Raw genomic sequence first — 18,123 nt, forward strand, 5'->3', positions numbered from 1 at the left:
CACACATTTACCGCCTCACATTGTTGCTCTATTTTCTTCCAACAGAAGGATTCTTCTAACAGATTCTGTATTTCTCAGGCTCCTGGTTTTTTTTTTTTCTGAAGCCCTTCAGAGATCCCTCTTACTGAAGGATTGGTGTTGCTCAGGATGTTTTTCACAATAAGGCATGGTGCATTACCACAGTCAGCCCAGGTTTACAGCATGCAGAATAAATATTTACCACTGTCAATAAACCACCAGGTGAATGACTGATGCTGGGGAGATTTAGAGAGTGTGGAGACGCGTGGTGAAGTCCTGATTATTGAGGTGTACGTTTTCACCCTCAGTGTGCATTTGTCTTGTTAGCTGTTCATTAATAACAAACAGGGTTTGGGAAGTAGTTTGTCAGCCCTATTGCACCAGGCTTTCCTCATATGCCATCATTCTAAACCTTAGTACAGTGCTTGCCCTCCTCGATGACCCATAACTCCTGACTAAATCAACCCTGTGTGGAAATCACAACCAGTAGATGAATCATAGAAACACACTTGCAAAATGTATCCTCTCCACTGAGGGGTATACAGTAAACAGACACAACAACAACATATATTAATTTTGTGAAGTATTAATTTCAAGCATACACGCACAGCCACACGTATGAAGAACTGTAATATCTATTACTGCTTTTCAGTGCCCTGATGGATAAAGCACAGGCTCTGCACAGAATTATTGCTTCTGTGTGTTCAACACTGCAGGGACCTCTAAAAATAAATGAGCTAGCAGACTGTAGGAAGTGTCGTTGGTTATTTAATCAGCATGCCGGTATTATAATACTGCAGGTTTTTACTGTTCATCAGCGGCTCCGTTATTGCTGTATAAATATGATTGGCACTTTCATGTCGTTTGAAGTAAACACACTAAGAAGCTGCTGGCTTTTCATTACATGCTATTGTCACATCTAATTGTTGGGGTAGGGATGGAGACATGGATAGAGGTGGATGATATTTTGAGCCAATATTCAGTCTGCCGCTGTTATTCAACTTTGCAATTTACATGCAAAAAATGTTGTTTTCTTTTTTATTTTATTTTTCCTTTTTTTTTAAAAACATTTTTTGCTTTTAAACCAGGGTTATACCTAGTAGAGCAAAAAAGCGTATGAAACGTCATGATGATGTAAAACAGAAAATACTTGATGAAAAATTAATCAATGATGATAAAGATGATATGAAATAGGATATAAATAGAAACAAAAGACATGAATGAGAAATAATACGAATAAAAGGAGACAATGGGGAGAAAAGGACAAGGGGAAAGAAGAAAAGCAAAGGAAATTAATGTGGAGGAGGTGAAGGAAACAAAGATAAGGAAAATAAAAAGAAACAAACAAAAATAACAGGGAAAAAAAACTGAAAGGAAGAAGGAGATGAAAGAAAAGAAAACAAACAAAAGTGTGGGAGGAGAAGAGAAAAGGTAACCAAAGAAAATGCAGAAAAGGTAAAAAGAAGCAGGCAAAGAAAAACACAAAGGGAAATGAGATGAGCAAACGGGAAAGCGAAGGAGAAGAAATAAAATGAAACAAACAGAAGGGGAAAGGAAAAGATGAGAGAAAAGGCAATATAGAGACAAAGCATAAAGAACACAAATGTAAGAGAGAGGGAAAAGGAGATAAAAGAGAATAAGGGAAAAAAACTACTCAGAGGAGGAGTGGCGATATAGTAAAAAATGAGCAGGAAAAGAAGAAAGGAAGAGTAGGTGGGAAAAGGAGAAAGATGAGGAGAAAGAAAGAAGCAGGAGGAGACGAATGAGAAAAAAGAGAAGTAGATGAATTAAGGGGAACAAGAAAAAAGGAGTAGGGCGCAGAGCAAGAATTATATCCTTTCCAGTGGAAAGCACTGACTGGTATCACACTTTTAATCAAATCCAATATCCATCCTTATACTGTAATTGCAACATGACTGAATCAGTCAAACCCCTTTTTTACTGTGTGCCCATATGAGTCTGTGCCTCTTTGAATTTCTGTGCATATGGTGGCATTAATAGCCCCTTTAAAATATATTTTTCAGAATCCTTTCATCTCCAGTAATCCTTTTCTCTTTGGAACTGCGGATTATGTGCGCGTACAGTAGAGTAAAGTCTTCATCCACACAAAAACACGATAACCTTTCACCCTCACCCTCAAAAGCGCCTGGTAACAAAAGCCGTGGGTAACATACAGGTATGTGAGCATGTGTCTGAGAAGAAGGGAATGTTTATCTTTTTCTGTCAGTACGAGACCAGACAGTGTCATTACATATGCCGCTGCCATCGCTGCCAGCAGCTCACCAGCACAGCCAAAACACCGCTGGTTTCCATGGAGGTAATCTGCAATGGCAGAGGCAGGCTAGATTATGGATAGGAGATGAGACTGTGGGCTGGCCACGGGCATTCCCCCAAGCTTTTGTCAGTCACGCTGTTTCACTGAAGCGCAGGGCACCTCTTTGGGGGATGAAAGGATCTATCTGTCTGTAACTGAGCTCACAGAGAGGATGAAATGGATTTGGCTGGAAACAGGCAAGGCGGGGCTAGTGAAACATTTAAACATCTCTGCGAGGCTCAAGTCGGAAAACAGATGCATAGAGCAAGACCGTTTGGTTGCTTACATGTCCAAAGCAATAATGTTGCACTGAATGAAGACATGGCGCAACCGGCTCTGAAACCTCTGAATTGTGACAGCGTAGCACAAATACACAAAAGTCATAACGGGTGTTGTTGCACAGTAATTCAGCATTTACAGATTTAGCACTTTAATAATTATTTCTCATATTTACAAGTTTCCATGCAGGAAGATGTGTGTTCACAAAAGGAAGAAAGTGTTTTTCATAGAGAACAACATAATTGACCTCCTATATTGAAACATTTATTACCTTCTGTCTGTTCTAACTCTTTCTCACCTCAGTGTCAAGGCTTATTGTCCCTTTTGACAGATTTTCCGCAGACGTGCCTGAGCATGAAATTTTCCATTAAGCACTGCAGAGTGTGCATTCTGTGAAGCATGATTTGAATTTCTATAGCGAATGATTTTCTGTCTTTATGCGAACTGTAAGTTTCTCGAGTCACTCTTATTGAATACATGTACCTTCAAATGTTGAAACTAGCTCTTACAAACAAAGGGGAAATAAAGTATTTGTCTCTGAGAAAAGGCAATATTTTTTCACGAGGGCATGAATCCAAGAGAGACGCTTGTGAAAATGAAAAATAAAAAAAATACGAGAGGTATAAATGCTGCTGAGAGATACTTTTTATTTACTTTGGAAGTCAAAAAGTTTACAAAGTAATGACTGCGGCAAAAGACATGACATCTTGATTTCATTTAATATGAAGAGCAACGACAGCAAAGGGAAACACTCGAGGAAGCCAAATAAAATGTATTGTTTGACGGCAGAGAGCAATGCAATAAAAAAGACGAGGGGAAGAAAAAAAACCCACTACTGTGCTCCATCTACAACAGCATATAATTTCATTGAATGTTCAGTAAAAAAAGATTACTGTTTCATCAAGCTGAATTTCATGAGATGTTATAATGGAACATAGTATCTGTATTTCATAAAACCAAGATATCATGCAGGAGTTGAAGGCGGTGCGTGTCGAGGCGGAGGACAAAGTTTGCAGACCCATCTATTTCTGCAGTTTTATATAGGTCTAGTGAAGAAGATGTCAAACCACTGGAGGATAGTGTGTCAGAGGCGGTATGCATTAGGCAGGATCTTGCCTGTGGGGTGGAAGGATACAAGGTCAAAAGCATTTGTATTAGAGAATCTCGTGTGCTGATGGTGGGAACAGCACTGCAATGCATCATGTCTTAGGATTTTCTTAGTTTAATCTGCGGGCAGTCCTCATGCAGTTTTGGGTTTTCATCCTTAGACTGTATAAAGATGGATGTAATGAGGCGTGATTTGCATCGGAGCTGGCTTGAAACCCAGAGCCGCTGCTTATAATTTCCATTTGGATGTAGGAACTTACAAATACATGTAGTGTTGGGTGTTGCCTTTCACATCCTGGAAACACTCAACACTATCTCAGACCAAAGAGAACAGTAGCTTACTTACACCGACCACTGTATACTTGGGTTAATGTTAGCTACTTTGGCTAAACTGTAATTGTAATAAATGATTACTTATATTGCATGAATGCATCCTGTGAGGGTCTCATTATTGTAACTTCTTGATGACAAACACAGTATCAATTTCCTGTCTGGAGAAAAATCCCTGTTCTTTTAACAGAAGCTCTCAAAGTCCAACTTGAATCCTGGAGCTGTTAAGAGCAGCATGCAAGCAACCTGTCTATCATAACTGTCAATCAACACCCACACTGTGCCCCCACGTTGCCCACACAGTGCCCACACATTCTGATGCAGAAATCAATTAAATTCACATAACCCTTTTCTTGTAGAGTTCTACTTTGACATGCAAATTAGCCCCATTAATCAATTACAAACTGCCTAGACAGCACTGACCTTTGAGTGAACAGGACACCAAAGAGTTAAAAGTGGAGGAAGCTGTAAACTTTATATAAACCTGCTCTACTAAACGAGAAACAACTCAGCAATAGAACTTTCCTCTTTTCATCCATATCACCACAAAAGTATCTAGCCATAATCAATTAGCCACCTGACAACCTGCATATAGTCATTAACATCACCAAGTTTCCAGAACTACCTATTCACAAGGAAATGCAATTGCAACTTTATTTTGTGCTACTTTTTTGTTGTGACCAGCCAATAATGCTGTATCCAAAAACAGGAAAAACCTCCCTTTTAGTACAAATTGGGAGAGCATTCATACAATATTCCAACATGTTGCCCTAATTGCTAGCCCCAAAGACACAATAGATTACTAGAAATGTAGCTTATCTATTTTATGGAGTAAATTGCTATGCATCCTTAGTGGATGCATAGCAATTTATTATACAACCATACAACCAAACTGTGCATAGCTCTTCTTTACTTGGCTGAACTGATTTCATTTGTGTTAATGTTTGTAAGTATTTCCTTTAAATGAAACTCCTGGTGATGGTGGGGCAGTCATTAAATATTCTAAATTTACTTTAAAAGTGAAATATTGTTGTTGCACATCTCCTACTCAGAACCACCACATGATCAAATTGTGTAACTTTGAAACTATGGTTCACGACCTTTCTTCAACCAACAGCTAACATTGGTTCATTTAAGTCATGAAGACAATCATTCTTAACTTTTACTGAGTAGTTTATATTGCCTAAACTTAATCCAGACCTTAATTATTGAGGTGGCAGAGTAATCTCATTCAACAAAAAATGCCATTTAGAAAAGCCACTCACAAATAACCTATTTTGTAATTTACTAACAGTATGTATTTATTGTTTAAGTTAAATGAAAAGTGGGTCTTTAAGTAAGAAAAGAAGAAGAAGAAGTTTTTTTGGGGAAAACGAAAAAGCTAATCTTTGCTTATTCTGGTGGTGGTTTTGTTCTGTGATGATCATATTTTACCCATAATTATTTACCACTACACCACCGGTATCAAGTGATAACAACATAGAACAAATAAATAACAGAATAAATAATGAGTAAGCTCAATTAAGAAGACAAACACAGCTCATTTTCCTCAGGGGATTGTGCAGAGGAGTAGAAATATAAAGCCAAAAAACAGGACTACTTTACATAGACACGAATAAGAAACTTGGAGGGAAAAGAAGGCATTATATAGGACTTGAAAATTGAGTAAGACAAAGAGCTCATTAAGCCACTTCTCTCAATGCTTGCTCCTCTGATGTACTGTGTTGAAACTAATGGTAAAAATACCTGAGCAAAACTTATCAGGGTGAAAAAAATGGAGCCTATTTATTTACTTACTGTCACAGAAAAGGTCTCTTTTCTCACTCTGTTACTGTAAGGTGCTGTTCTTTCGCCTTATCAGTGTAACCAAGGTGATAGAGCGTTGGTATAGAGCTGAAAGTGGCAGATGGCACTGAGCTCAACCACCGGGCATCAACCAATTGCTGATCAGGGTTGGGGGGAGGGTTACTTTAAAAATGTATTATGATACAATAACTAATATGCAAGTAAAGGCAAGAGAAGAAAAAATTCCAATAAATTACTTTCACTTAAGAGAAGAAAATGGCGATACCAAGAAGTTTTGCACCAAAAATGTGTCCTTTGCTCAGTGTATTTTTAAGGAAAAACCTGCTTTTCAGTAACCAAATATATGCAGTAGCCTATAGACTTACAGTGAAAGTGCACAACACATGATGTGCATTATAAAGAGCGTTCTCAGGGAAAGCCTCTGACAAAACAGTCACTGGCTGCGTGAAGCTTTCACACAGGCGTACTATATGTCACAGCGGGGGAAGACTCCCGCGGGTATTCATGCCCACTATATGAGAGCCTTGTCCTCCTCCACAGCTCTTCCCAGAGGAATGGCAGTGGCGGACACATGTGCAGTGGCATCATGGGCTTCACTGTGTCCTATTATTGAGTTCTATCTGCGTAATACTTATGAGTTTTCTCAAACTTTGTGTGTGTGTAAATATGTGCACATGTGGTTCTATCATCTCCTCACACCATCAGGGATCAGTGAATTATTTTACATGCTCATTCCTGCTCTGCTTACGTTCAGGACTGTGTATATATATGTACAGTGCATGGCAGTATCATTCTTTATTTTAAAATGTTTTTTTCAAGATTGTAATCCAGTTAATAATCCCCATTTCAATAAAATGTATCTGTAATTTGATTTAAGGCAACTTTAACAGAAAACAATTACCTTTTTCGTATTATGTTACTCCCTAAGCCTGTCTCTGATATTTTCTTTATAAGACTAGGTAGAAATGTAAAAGTAAAAAGGCTGGGGAGCAAAGGGAAAAGATGGCGGTTGTGAAAAAGAACCAACCAAGAGTTTAATCTTCCCATCACATACAAACACACATGCACACATCCACCCGTCTTGCATAAGATCTACTGGTCCACAAAGCACTCGTCTTCCCACCAGGCAGCTGTAATTTTCTGCGACATATGCTGTGAAAATGACTTGAGCATTATGCAGAGCCTTAAACTCAGTCCATCACTATGAGAGGCACATGTTGTACTCCCTCCTCGCTCTCCAAGAGCCTTCGAAGGCAACGTAAGTGTTGGCACACAGCTCTTCAGCCAGGCAGGGAGCTGTCGTTTGATGGGAATGGTGATAGAAACCGTGTGGTGGTGTTGGCTGTTAGCCTGTTGTGCTCTGCTGGACAGTCATTTTCTCACCAATTTGACATGCGTGGCATTTTGTTATCTTGCAAGGACTCCCTGTTCAGGGAGAGTAGATTATTCACTGAATGTCAAGGAGGGATATTGTCTCCCCTCCTTCCTTAAGGGATCCAGAAAGCTCAGTGACAATGATTCATTCCATCTCCCATGGTTTTAGCAAAATAACACTTGAAGGTAATGACATTACAGTCAGATGCAAATGTCTCCATGTAGGAAAAGCTGGATTAAAAATGAATTAGGGGGCCAGGTATTGGATGATATGAAAGATTGGAAAGAAATGTTCCTTTTCAAAACTGTTACGACAATGCCTAAAACAATATTCAGTAATAAAATGATGTGCAAACAATGACAAGGGACACAATAGAATTGATCCAAAGGGTCCTGAGTCAAAACATAAAGCTGACAGGAATCATATAAACTTTAATAGGTCTATCAGTAAAAGTTACTAGACCTATTGGGTTTCAACACACACAGCAAGACACTTTTGGCAATAAGTTGTCATACCTTACGTTTGTTGTTGTTGTTTTAATATTATACCATAAGAGAATGTTTCAGGTTTGTTCTCCTATTTTGAAGAGCTTGTTACCTTACTGGTAGGACACATTACTTGGTCTGGCAATGACAGTTTTTTGCAGCAGTTAGGCCTATGTTATTCTTCTTACTTCAAATCATCAAATCGTGGTGCCTATATAACCCAAAGTGGAACATTACAGTTGACAGTTTGGTCTGATGTTTCAGGTGTGTAATGTTAGTAGCAGCTAATGTAGCCTGGAGCTGCTGGCCTCAGAGCCACGGAGATGTGCATCGAGCTTTGATAACCTTATTTCTTTCCAACTTGAAGTCTTCACCCTGAACTGACTTTTGCACAGTTCCCTCTGGAGCTAGAGAAGGCTTATGTATCTTTTCTTCTCAAATGCTTTAGAGCTCATTAATACCTGTAAACAGAATTTGATGTGCAAAATCAGTTCTTAAGCATTTGGAGAAACAAAAGTACAACGCTGCCTTTTTCCAATGTCAACTTGAATCAATTTGGTACTATGTGTCATGATGTGCACTAAATGTGTGTGATCAAGACTTAACTCAGCTTTAAAATGTAGATTAACTTTGTAATTCATTCTTGCCAGTAGAATTGTCTGTGAAGGACATTCCTAGCAGATGCAAATGGGGGAAAAGGAAAAAGAAAAGAAATGCTAAATCTCACTCTGTTCTTTCAGTCCTTCCATTTCCAACCTGCAGGGTGAGACTCTCATGTGGCTCCCAACCAGCAGGTTGGAAACCTTTTATGGCTTTATATGTTAGCACTGACAACTTTGGCACAGAGCCAGAGATGCAGAAACCTTTACCGCCACTGAGCTGCTGTGGCCTAACAAATGGTCTTGTAATGGCACCAGTTAGAGCTCAGACATTCAGAACCGAAGGCAGTGACATTTCAGAGGCCTTCTGGAGACGGAAGAAACAGCTTGAATATGGACATTAAAAAAACAGGAAAAAACCACAAGACAACCTTTATTTGATAGATCTGAAGCTTTAACAATGTTGACACAGAAACTACAACTTCTTATGATGGGTATATGATAGAACTAAAAAGCTTTCAATGACTACATATTGTATCCCCCAAGGTCCTTTTTGGTTCTTTTCTTTTATTATCATTATTATAATGTTATAATATATATATATATATAATATAATAATATATAATGTATATCTGGATCTGCATTAACATACACATAGTAACAGACACCCATGGTAACTGTCTGGTTGTGGCCATACACTTTACAGAAAATCCTGTCCAGGGAATCTGTTCAAGTTCTGTTCAAGGTTGAACTGTACAACGCTGAGTCAGACTCAATTAGACCATAAAGATTCATGACAGTTTCAATCAAAAGTATCATGTGGAGTAGATATTTTTACTGATCATCTAACCATAGTTGCAATTGTGCAGTGTCTTCAGTTATTGCATTAATATTCAGAATTAAAAAAGTTTTTAAAAGTGTGATTTAAAAAGTTCAATATGCCAGACATCGACACTGTTGTCCCGAGAAAAACAACACAAGTTAGTTACATATGAGTTACAGATGCCATCTAGCCATAGTAGTTATGATCCGGAAAAATGGCGCAATACGCGTCTATATAAATTGATACATTTCCTTATTCAGAAGTGGTGGATTAGGCTTTAACCAAACTTGCAAATGGTTGGCTTTGCAACAGGAGACTCAAATTTCCATCTGTGAGTCGGGGCAGTTTAAAAAAAAAAAAAAAAAAAAAAACAACCTAACCTCAACCCTGTGGTTATTACAGTTGCCATGACAACGAATGTCAGTTAATTTTAAGGAAGTAGAAATTTTAACCCACACCATATGTTTCTCTAACCTTAACAAAGTGATCATTTTAACCCAAAAGCATGATCTTTCCCTAAACCTAACTGAGTGGTTTTTTATTGCCTACACCTCACCAGATTTTAACCACAGCGTTGTCACACCATAAAACATGATTCATTTTCAACATGATGATGTGTAACAGTTTTAAAAAGCAAAGACAAATGATGTTGTCCTGCTGATATGCCAGATTAAAAAAACTTTCCTAATGTGTTGTTCTGGAGGGCAAGGTAAAACCACTTTGAAAGACTTATTGTGGAAATCATATTCAAACAGAAATGGGTGCAGCCTATGGTAAGATTTATCTTGCACCAAATAACCCACCTCTCTGTTCTGGACCTGTGAGCAATACATAAGTCTTTCAATAATTTCTACCTGGTGGCTTTGTCCACACCAGAAACCCTTATTAATTATATCCTGCTAATTGCAACAACCAGACTAGTGGAAAGGATGCCTGAAAAATAACCTTTTTTATCTTGACAGAATAATCTTGCCAAAAGGTCCATTACTCCTAATTAACCTTCTCAAAAAATAATAGCATACAATATGTGGAGTTGGGGCTACATTCAGACTAAAAAGTACTATAAAGATTAAGGTTTGGCAGAGATTGTTGTTTGGTATTAACCAAAGTAAACATGTAACAACAAATAAACACATCCTGCCCCTTGAGATAACTGACTTTTTCCAATATGTAACCAAGACAACAATCGCTCCCTACCAGGAGCTAAGACCTGCCTTAACAAAATCATAAAAAATACATCAAAACACCACCAGCAACCAAACCACCAGCCCACTGTTCCTCTGCTTTGTTTATTTTGTTCTAAACTGATTAACATTTCTAAAACACTCAACGGATTCTGTAACTTTTGGCTGCCTTAGTATCCAACTGTTTTATCCACCATATTGGGAAGCTGAAAATACTGGACTGGTGTGTGTGTGTGTGTGTGTGTGTGTGTGTGTGTGTACATCTGTGTGTTTGTAATCCACAAGATTTTCGTCTCCTGGCCAGCCAGCTAGCCAGCTATCTTAGCAGTCTGCTCACACCCGCATAGCCCTCTCATTTGAACAAACACAGCAGTCTCCTCTGTGATGGATGTAGAGTCTAAGTGCCACCACTGTTTTTAGCCTTCTAAATATTTCTGCTCTTGCGTATACGCCTCCATGTGCTTGACACTGGCTTCTCTGTTTGGCCTCTTTGTGTGCAATATTTGCACCTGTTCCTTCTGTCTCAGCCCAGCACTTTCCCTTTCTTTCCCTTATTTTCCATAGTGTTTTGTTGCTTCTGTCTGCCTCTGTGTGACTGAGAAAATCCACTGAAACTTACTGTGCGAGAAGTGATTATTGCCATCACAATAGTGTGGTTGAGGAAAGCATATTGCCTATTATGGAGAAGATGTGTTTGCGTACACAACACACATGTTTGTGTGGGCATCCATACGTTAGAGTGTATTTCCTCTTCTACCCCGTCTGAATAAAAATGTGTTCTGCATGCTTCTCCAAGATCAGCTGAATTTGGGCTTGCTGTAGTTTATATGATGCAGCATAACAGGAAGCCCACACTGCCTGCGGTGCCAGACACGGAGCTCTCGGCGGCCCTTTTTCAGAGATTTGCTAGAATAAAGACGAGGATCTACTGCAGGGGGCAAGCAGGCCAACACACTGGCAGACGGGAAGGGAGGGATGCAGGTTAAAGAAATACACCAAGTTTTTATGAGACTGAAGAAAATGCTTTTATGAGACTGAAGAAAATATAAATTCTAAAGCTAAATTGTAAGGAATCTTAAATTATATGCAACCAAATGTGCAGGTCCTCATTATGAGACCAATAAAATTCAAACAAAGTACGTAATTAATAAAAGGTTTGAAACTAGTGAGACCACTTTTGTTGTTTCAACAAAAAGTGAAGGTTATGGAAAACTGTTTACTACTAAATGTCACAGTGCAATAAGGATGGATGTTGTTTCATGTCTGAAATAGTTTCAGTATTGAGTGAATGAACTTCACTTGTGTATATGACCATATACACTTGTGTATATGACCATGCATTTATGCCAGAACTGTTTATGTCGGTATCTCTGTTTTGTCATTTCAGTGGTCTCATTGCAGTTAATGAAGAGGTTTGGTTCTTTGCCACAGTGCTAATGTTTCTGAATACACTCCTTTTAGCCTTCATATACAAAATACCTTGCTCAACCTTTTCTGCAACAGAATGCTTCACCTTGCAAACAGTGAGTATTGTCAGATAAATAGTCTTAATAATTCTCCACTCTCTGTGGAGTGTTTTGGTACTTGACAAGTCTTGAAACTCAAGGATGCACTTCTCAAACTTTCCTTTCATCTTTTCACTTGTAACTGTAGCACTAATGGCCAAACCAACACAGCTAATTGTTCTTTTGAAACCATTGCAATCATTGGTTTTGAGTGCTTTCTAAAATACTTGTCTCACTATAATTTTATTAAAATATTAAATCCCATTGCTAACACACAACCGTGATGTTTTCATGGTTATTTCTTTTTTAGATTAGATATTGAGTATTATGTTTAACACTTCTTTTTTTCACACCCGTTGTTGTTGAACTTGTTTCACAGAAGGAACCTGATCAACCAACCAGCTGACTTGATGCTCTACAGGACATGTTGTTGAGATGCATCCACATGTTCCCCTTGACGGCAGCCAGTAGCTTAAGTGAAGATATCAACCTCACAGTGAGTTCCCACATTTGACAAAAGTTTCAGAGGAGTATTCTGTGGGAAGTTTCATGGGATCATTTAACTATCACTATTGCAAAAAAAAAATCATGAAAAAGAACGCTTAAAGAAAACTGAAGTTACAGCATGTTATTAGCTGCTAGTTTGTCATTAGAAGGCTTACAACTGACATTGTGACAGACAGCATGTTCACAAGCTTTCAAATGTTCAGTCACATCTATGAAACCATTGACTGAAAACTGTGAGACGCCTTCTTTTTTCTCCCTTAATGCTAATCTCACTTTCAGTAGATGTTTAGCATTAAGTTTGGGATCAGTGGCAACAAATGTGATGTTTCATTTTTTTTAAAGTTCAGCATTTACAAGCTGTAAAAGCCATAGAAAGCCACTGGCATGACCCAAAGTCATAAGTCTTACCAATAAAAGGTTTTATGGTGTTATGGAGGAGCACTGAAGAGACAAATCCGGCTGAGACATTTTGAAGTCAGTGTTAACACATTTTTAGAATCAAGCAACCCTCCACAAACTGAGTCTATTCCTTTTTTAAGGGAGACCTGGTTCAAAACAGAAGCTCAGAGAGTCTGCTTCAGACTGCAGCAGCCACAAACCGACCATGAAGGGAAGACATCAGTGCTGAGCTGTTTCCTGCCTCTTTAGGGAGGAGAGAGTAATGCCGGGAGACAGGCTGAGAGTCAGAGATGCACTGAAGGGTGTCAATATAGTACAAAATTGAATTAAAGTGTAATTAGGGAAATCATTACCTGACACTTCTGCAGTGGGGGGATTTGGTTAATTTACTGAACAATCCTTCAGTGAATGGACTGTGTCTTAGAAGATTTTTATGTCAAGGGTGACTGAATGCCTGTGAGTGGTAGAGGATGAATTCATAATGCACTAGTTAATAATGGAACACAGATTGAATCAAATCTGCTTTAGAAGTGTTTATGCAGTGTAAAAGCAAAGTTGGTGCTGACGGAGGAATATATTATCCTGAGAAGTGTAAGCAATATCTACTAGGGCCAATGTCTCTCACTTTATATATGCTTTAAAAAGTCATCTAAAACATCCAATTCATACTTTATCGCATTCAGACTTGATAAGATTGTCTCAGACTGACACAAAGTCCTACAATACATATACTTCTTGTCCTTAAACTAACATGTAAGGTTTTTCAAGTAACTGATGCCTTTGGATATAAATCTTGAATTGCTGTCAGTGACATTGTTGCATGCTACACACACTGATCGTTTTCAGGCTAAACAACGCAGCTACACACAAGTTACATGACCGCAATTAACTACAGTGAATCCCTCTGGGCGAGAGATTTATGAGCAGGTGCAGTCTTTTGTGTTTATATTTGTATATATGTGTGTGTGTGTGTGTGTGTGTGTGTGTGTGTGTGTGTGTGTGTGTGTGTGTGTGTGTGTGTGTGTGTGTGTGTGTGTGTGTGTGTGTGTGTGTGTGTGTGTGTGTGTGTGTGTGTGATCTTGAAAGTGCTGCACTGGGGCAAAGCTGTATGGTGTGTGATGCTATTATTTTCACAGAGGAGCTTCAGTCGTTGCTCCTTCTCAAGTAATTAATTTATTCATGCCAGTTAAAAATAAAACCAGGAGAGGACCCTTGTGAGAATATTAAGGCAGGGAAAGAAGCTGGAAGGGTGTCAAAACATCTGCTGGTCGCGCTGCACTGCAGAGCCGCATCCACTAACAATCAAAAAAACATGGAAAATGTTACAGTATGGGCTCTTGGTGGACTGACATTTTGTAATGTTCTATGCTTTATCAAGTTATCTGGCAGCATCATATCCAAAACATCCTTGGGGGAAATAGCTTAAATCCTGACACTTGATGCTCGCCTGAATTGCTCTTTTAGGCTACAAATGTGGATGTACCAGGACTTTTAAGTTCAGAGCTTCAGACATTTTAATGAAAGCCAAAGTGGAAAAAAATTAAACTAATCATAATAAAATATAATAATTAAGAGATCTGGAGACTTTTAGCCTCCAGTTATAATATTTCTTCTTCACCTGACTGCCTCTGGTCTGACATGTAAAGTCTAATGCAGGGAATGTGAGCGTGGTTAGAAACTAACTAACATTTTTTATGCATTTTTCAACAAGACTAATCACCCAGCGCAAGGATACGGCCAGTGTGTGCTCTGTGGGTAATGATGCAGCATGAAATAAAAAAGTGTGGAAAATATGACCTTCAGTCGGTGATTATCATGAGGTAAACAACCACCAGTAAGGAAGAAATCGATGGGACAGCCTTTGCTTTTCCACTTAAAATACCATTTGCACTTATAGTATGCATCAATATGATTCCGTTTTCAATGATGTACACTTTAAATCAACCTGAAATTAGATTATATTGAACAAAATGACTGTAGGTGCATTCACACTCCATTATTTCACACTGTCTGTGGTCCAGACATATTATTCTCAACATCTTTTCTCCACTTCTTATGATTTCCTTTTTTTCTTCTTCACCCTGGCCTGGAGTTATGACAACTCAGGTCTTTGCAGTCTTCCCCTGTGTCAGTCATTTTTTTTCTGCAACACCCTCAGATCACAACATCCCATTTATTCTGTAAGTGTTTGTGATCACATGTAATTTCGTTTTCTCTCCACTGTCCCTGTGTTGATGGCAGCTGATGAGGTCTTAGAGAGCCAAGCCTTTTATTCTCCTGAGAGCATGTCCCAAAACAGCATCTGGCTATGCCTCACAGCCAAACACACACACACACTCTTTCAGACACACACACACACAGTCTGTCACACAAACTGCCAAACACACTCGCTGAATATACTATATTTAACCAGTTCAGTCTGTCTCACTCCTGCATTAGTTCTAACCATTCGTCCATCTGCAGTCATTCCATTAAATTTCACTGCAGTCTGCTGTGTGCTGCTTATAATCTCACTGCTTTGTGATTTCAGTATTGCAAGACATATGGTGTCTGATAAAAATGAAGATATTACGTCGTTCCATATAAGAGGCAGAATTGAAAATCAGTTCATAAATATCACCCTGTGAGGAACTTGTCTTTTATAAATTGATGTACAAAACATGTTTACAACAAGATATACAAATATACGGCATATAAAGGTATAATGAACACTGCATTTGACAATTTGGGGCAGGATATATGAGAAATGATAAAACATTTGCAATAGTCAAACCTTTAGGATGTAGCGCTACAAGAACACACTCAATAAGTCTTACTCTCCATTCTGTTAAGGTTCTGATACGTTTCCAGCCTCAGCCACTGTATTATCTCAAATATAGCCTGCAGCAAATGGCTGAGCAATACCTACAATTTGTTAAGGTAATAGTCTCGGTAATGTTAAAATTATTTTTTCATTTATCAGGCAGGAATTAGTATGAGAAGAGAGGAGAAGGTTAAATTCAAAGCTCAAGTTAGTCCCTCACCACCCCACCAAAAAAACACAAAAATCAAAAAACAACAGGAACACAAAATAAAAATCTTTCTCCTCTACAAGTTTGCATGTCATTATAACATAACGCTTTGGCTGGTGCTGCTTCTCCCACAAAACAGTGATGACCTGTAAGAAGGTCATTTGAGATCTAATGTGGGCAAACAATGACCATAAAATTACTGCAAATATCTTGTGCAGCACAATCCAACTATTCAAAAGTCTAATATTTACCTCATTATCTCCTAGATTCCCCTCACTCCCCAATACTCACAAGGCCCTGCTGCTGTCTTCATGCCCTTCTTATAAGCTTGTTCTTCCAAAATGTTAAAGCTGTAAATACAATATTCTTATCAGGTAGATAAAATAACATCCTGAGACAAAAGTAACTCCTCATTTGACTCCTCACTCATTTTGACTAATATCCTTTATTTCATTTTCATCAGGTACATGCAAAGATCAACATCAAAAGGGTCTTGAGCACCCGCCCGTTTGTCCTCTTAGAGAGAAAGTGTCCTTTTTTCTGGGAAGTTAAATTAATAAATTAATCTTAGTCTCTTATTCCTGCTACATCCAGAATGACATAACAATATACTCAGTACCTTTATCTTGATTCAGAGTATAGCTGACAGAGGATTGAATGAATATTTACTGTTCAAATCTTTTACAAACCAGCGTCTAATACAACTTATCTGAAGCTTATGTGTTGCTTTAAGGCATGATATGTTGAAAGCCTCATTATTATGATGTGATGTATGAATTTTATTAAACTCATTTGTTGGCAGACAGTAGTAATATCTTGGCTATACAATGAGAGCATCGTCTTATTGCCAGTTATTGCTGAGATAATTACGCCTTCTATTTAGAGGTGGTAAGTGACAAATACAGAGGTGAGAGAAGCAGCTGTGAAGCCAGAGGAAGTGCATCTTTGTCAGCGGTATTAAGCCGAGCTTCTGCGAGTGAGCATGTCAGTCAGAGGGCTAGGTGGGAGTTGAGCCGGTTAATTGTGAGGAGAATTTACTTTAATACGTTTAATTTCTTTGCATGTCTCATTAACTGCCTGTCATGCAGCAGTGTTTGCACCAGCCTCAGCCCCTTTAACAGTGTTGCAAAACTAAATTTGGGCCTTCCTAACATCCTCTGCATATCCCTGTTGTCAATAAATCCCATGAAAGCACCAAAACCCAACAATGGATTGACTTCATATTGTCTGTGTATCCTCAGCCTGATAGTTCTTACTCCTCTGTGTCGCAGAGCTGCACATCATCGAACCACAACTTATTTACCATGAACACACAATGACACTGTAGTTTATTCTCTCAAACCCACTTACACCTACTGGACTACAGATATATGAATTATCACTCTTTGAAAGCATAATACCTAGGATTTATTGGTTGCTGTTTGTAAGCTGAGAGAGCATCAGTGGTCGAGCGAGCTAGAGAGTTAATGGAGTGAGGAGCGGCGGTAGTGAGAACAAAGTGCTGAATCAGAGAAATAGAACGTTACTTTCTGATTGTTTCGTGGCGGTTACTTTCTTAAACACAAATAAACACGTCCACACCTCCACACAACCCTGCATTGCCAGATTTGAATGCAGCCAAAGCACGTGCTTCGTCCTGTCTGCTGTTTCCTCTCAGCTCTCTGTGTGTGTGTGTGTATGTGTGTGTGTGTGTGTGTAGCTCAGCCCCGCTCTCGGTCAAACACATGCCTGACCTCACACCCTGCACGCTGTTAGTCACCCGCTGCCCAAAGGTTGACGCCCAGAAGCGTCCCGAGCACAGCAAAATAATAAGAAAATAATAAATTGCAGGCAGAGGTCAGGGTCCCTGTAGATACATTCACCACTACACACTTCTAGTGGATCATAATGATGATGGGTGATGATTAAGAGGGATTATTTTCATATGAGTTCATACATTGCTTTTTAGGGAAATTATACATAGTATTCCTTTAATATTCTCAAAAATGGTAATTGTAGGAATGATGCTGGAACAAGTAATCAATCACAGTTACTCAATGAAAAACATATTTAATAGTGATTCATCATTAAAGTCATTTGTCAAGCAAAAAAGCCAAACAGCCACTGGTTCTAGTTTCCCAAGTGTAAAGATTTGCTGCTTTTCCCAGTTTTATATTCATATTGTACATTAACTCTCAAGGTTTTGGATTGCTGGTCAGACTAGACAAGCAACCTGAACATATTACCTTGGGCTCTGGGAAATGGTTTTACTCACTGCAGTCTGATATATTTTAGACAAAATGATCAATCAAAGTGCTAAAACCTTCGGAAATAATGAAGAAAATAATTAAAAGTGACGCACTGGTGTTTGGTTTTTCATCACTTTCCCTTATGCAACAGGA

Source organism: Scomber scombrus, chromosome 8, assembly GCF_963691925.1.
Source record: "Scomber scombrus chromosome 8, fScoSco1.1, whole genome shotgun sequence".
In the NCBI taxonomy this organism is placed as follows: Eukaryota; Metazoa; Chordata; class Actinopteri; order Scombriformes; family Scombridae; genus Scomber; species Scomber scombrus.